Here is a 4,446-nt window from a genome sequence, read left to right as displayed (position 1 = left end):
GGAATTGTATCTTATCTCTTGACCTTGTGTAATTGATTATATTAAATATATTAATTACATTATTTTTATATTTATTAAGCTAGATCAAATATGATTCACTGTAAAAAAAAAAAAAACGTATTTTTAATCGAAAATTTTCCGTAAAAATAGTTTTTAACTGTATTTCAGTAAAATACATACGACCGTAACTTTACCTAACTTTGTTATTATCTTTTACGGGCTGGTGACCGTAATATTACTCCTTTACGTCAGTACATCCGTTTTTGAAACGGTAAAAATCCTGGAATAAATGTTCCCAGGCATTTGCCCTTTTTTTCGGCAAATTTTTAACAGTTTCGTTCTCACCGTTTTTATCACGTATGTTTATCATTGATTAAATTAATTAGATTGTGAGATTCTTCATTGGAAATCATTAATTCATATAATCATGTGAGCTTTAGCATATGATTCCCATCATTGGGTAGTGCCATAGCCTCTATAACATGGCCTTCCACTGTCTTTGATTAGAGTTCTCTTGCTTGATGGTACACTCGGGCACACTATTCTATCTTATTTCTCTTCCTCTTATTTTTTGAAGTTTTTTATATTTCATATATGAATTTGCTTTATTTATATTTTATCTATTTGTTAATTACTTCTCTTGTAGTTTATTTAGTTCCTTATTTATTTTCCTCACTGGGTTATTTTCCCTGTTGGAGCCCTTGGGGTTATAGCATCCTGCTTTTCCAACTAGGGTTGTAGATTATCAAGTAATAATAATAATAATAATAATAATAATAATAATAATAATAATAATAATAATAATAATAATAATTGCCTCTCATACCCTCAAAGTCAAATGTTAGTAAGCATTGCATCTTAAAATTTATTAGAAGCTTTACTTTATATTGTATTAATCAAAACATTCCCTAAGTGAAGTCTCTGGACCTTATACTATATTGAAGTAAGTCCTCAGAAAAGATAAAATTTTCCATACGTTAATTGAGCTGTTCCTGTAGTAGCAAAAATCTATTTCATCCACTTCTATTTCACTTCTTAATATTAAAAGTATGTTTTGCAAAAAAAAAGTAAATAAATAAAAAAAAAAACCGCACGGACGCAATACGAAATTGCAATTAAATAGATTGAAATTCTTCAAGTGAATATCATCTTAGTTTTTGGGGAGTCACATGCACCTCCAATATTGGAGTGAGTAAAAATCAAATTAAACAAACAATCACCCTCCGCAAATTCCTTTAGCAAAAAAAAAAAAAAAAAAAATCATTTCCATTGAGCAAAATTAGGGAGTTTGCGGATTCTGAAATAGCTGAAAATGTTATGGAGAAGTTGAGAATCTCTCTCTCTCTCTCTCTCTCTCTCTCTCTCTCTCTCTCTCTCTCTCTCTCTCTCTCTCTTTGCCATTTAAAATGCGTGAAATAAAAAACTATTCCCGAGACCAAGAAATTGTTTGTGAAGTCAAGGAGGGAATGGGGGCAGAAACTAGACAGAAAAAAATGTAAAAATATTGAACTTGGAGAAAAGAGATAAAAGATAATGATATATCATAAAAGAATATTTTGTAAATGCGATAGGAAGATAAGAAAATGAGGCAAAAGATAGTAATATATCACAAATCAATATCATGTAAATAAGATACTGAAAAGTTGGGATACTAAAAAAAAAAAAAAAAAAAAAAAAAAAAAAAAAAAAAAAAAAAAAACATATAATGGGAAAATAAGAATCATTTCATCCGCGGAAAAATAGATTGAAATAAATGAATCACGTGACTGGGAGGAAATAAACCAAGCAAATCCCAGATAAGTAATATAAAAGCCCAATTCAATCGTAGACCTCGGGGACGCCTCGGCAGTCCATAGGCCTCGGGGGAGGCCTCGGGAAGGCCTCGGGGTCGCCTCGGAAAGGTCTGAAAATGAGGGGGAATAGGAATGGAATGAGAGACCGCTATCTCCCTTAATTCAAAGGCATCGACTCACCGCTTCGTCTCCCAGCTGGGCCACGTGGCAATGCAGATAAGCAGTCTGGTCCACTGTTGTCGTGACGTTCCTCTTAATCCCCGGCGTTAGGAAGTAAGGGCCCGTGGGCCCCGTCGGGGCGTTCAGTCCGCGCCCGGGCCCTTGGGCCATTTGGTAGGAGGCGGCTGGAGCCGCCACGGCTGCTTGCAGGACCCTGTCCCTTTGATGGCCGTGCGGCCAGAAGTACACCCCTCTGGAGTCGACGGGCAGCTTCCTGACCATTAAGTCTGAAAGAGGGGGGAAAAGGATATGGCATTATATGAATGTTGGGATGGTCGGGGATTTGCATCAGATTAAATGGTAATGTCTTTTGGAAACATTTCATGCTCAGGGATTGTGTGGGTTAGTGTGTGTGTGTGTGTGTGTGTGTGTGTGTGTATGGGAATGGGCTTTTATATTTTATGTTTAATTTTAGGCTATATACATCTGGCTGTGTAATGCCCCTTTACCTTGATAGAAATTTAAATGGATTCGATCCTTTTGGGTTTTCATAAGGGTTTAACGTTGACACATGAGTACACATAAATATAACTAGATCTAGTTTATGGTTATCTTATATATATATATATATATATATATATATATATATATATATATATATATATATATATATATATATATGTATATGTATATATATGTATATATATATGTATATATATATATATATATATATATATATATACATATATATATATATATATATATATATATATATATATATATATATGTATATATATATATATATATATATATGTGTGTGTATATGTATATATATATATATATATATATATATGTATATGTATATATATATGTATATGTATATATATGTATATATATATGTATATGTATATATATGTATATATATATATATATATATATATATATATATATATGTATATATATATGTATATATATGCATATATATATATATATATATATATATATATATATATATATATATATAAATAAATATGTATATATATATATATATATATATATATATATATATATATATATACTGTTTTATATATATGATATATATATATATATATATATATATATATATATATATATATATTAATAAATGTATTTGTGTATATATATACATGGATATATATATATATATATATATATATATATATATATATATATATATATATGTGTGCGTATATATAAATACATATAATTTCTTTCCTGTCACAACCAGAAGGAATAAGAATTTTATACCCCATTGAGAGGGGTTACCCCGAGAGGTACACTCGGAAACCCCACTCACCCACAATTTGCCGAACCCGCGATTTGTAGTTAGAAAAGGGGGAGGGTGATGGTAAGGATTTAATCTCTGTGTGTGTATGTGTGTGTTTGTTTGTGTGTGTGTATGTGTGTATGCGAGTGTGTGTTTGTATATCTATCAAAATATCTAGACACCTTTTTTAACGACTCAAGTACACTAGTAAAAACAGTAATATCTAGTGTTTTGCTTACTTAAAATACACCTTTTTAGAAACCTAAACAGAAGTGTCACTGTGAATATTTATAGCTGCTAAAAAAATATAAGTTATTTCTGACAACAAATATTCAACGTACTGGGGAAAAAACACTCGAATCCTAAAAAACACAAGAGCAAGGTAAAATTCTCTGACAACCTCTGTATAAAAGGTTTCATTTTTATCTCGATTCGATTTTTTTCAGGGTACTGTTACACAAAAAATGTAAGTGTCAAAAGACACCGGAGTTATTTCCCCCCGTTTCAAATTGCTTTTGCAGTCCTGCATACACAAACAAATTTTTTTTCATGTGGAAGTTCACTTTTCCTTTTGGGTAAGGATTGGAATTTACAAAGAAAAATAAGTTGTGAGTCTTGTGTTTACAGATTAAGCCATGATCAGCAAAGCTGTACTATAAAAAAAAGGCAATTCTTTTTAGTGAGGCAGATTTGCACCGACTTGCAGGGGTGTCCTTTTAGCTCGGAAAAGTTTCCTGCTCGCTGATTGGTTAGACAAAATAATTCCAATCTAGCAGATAGCAGGAAACCTTTCCGAGCTAAAAGGGCACCCCTGCAAGTCAGTTGCAAATGCGCCTCATTAGATAAATTGAGTATAGTCAGGGTCACACATATTAGGTTAGTTTGCTTTAAGCAATCAGACAAAAATCTCCCACCATCACCATTCCGCACTGGCCAGCGTTTGATGAAAACTAGTCAAACCCCATTGCATATTCTTATCAAGCTATGATCAGCAAAGCTGAATTAGTCATGGCCACCCATACTAGGTTGGTATGCTGAGAGCAATCGGACGAAAATCTCCTACCACCACCAATCCGCAATGGCCAGCGTTGGATGAAAACTGGTCAAACCCCATTGCATATACTCATTAAGCTATGACCCGCAAAGCTGTACTAGTTAGGGTCACAGATACTATAGTTCATTTCTTTT

General features: G+C 32.3%; 1 pseudogene; it reads right to left on the bottom strand.

Moving 5' to 3' along the window:
* Positions 1–2,235, bottom strand: part of LOC137621092 (zwei Ig domain protein zig-8-like) — a 24,345-nt pseudogene extending 22,110 nt beyond the window's left edge.
* Positions 2,236–4,446: the final 2,211 nt, after the last annotated feature.

Source organism: Palaemon carinicauda, chromosome 27 (assembly GCF_036898095.1).
Source record: "Palaemon carinicauda isolate YSFRI2023 chromosome 27, ASM3689809v2, whole genome shotgun sequence".
Classification (NCBI taxonomy): Eukaryota; Metazoa; Arthropoda; class Malacostraca; order Decapoda; family Palaemonidae; genus Palaemon; species Palaemon carinicauda.
Note: the sequence above shows the minus strand (reverse complement) of the source record. Positions and strands in the feature narration are given on the sequence as shown.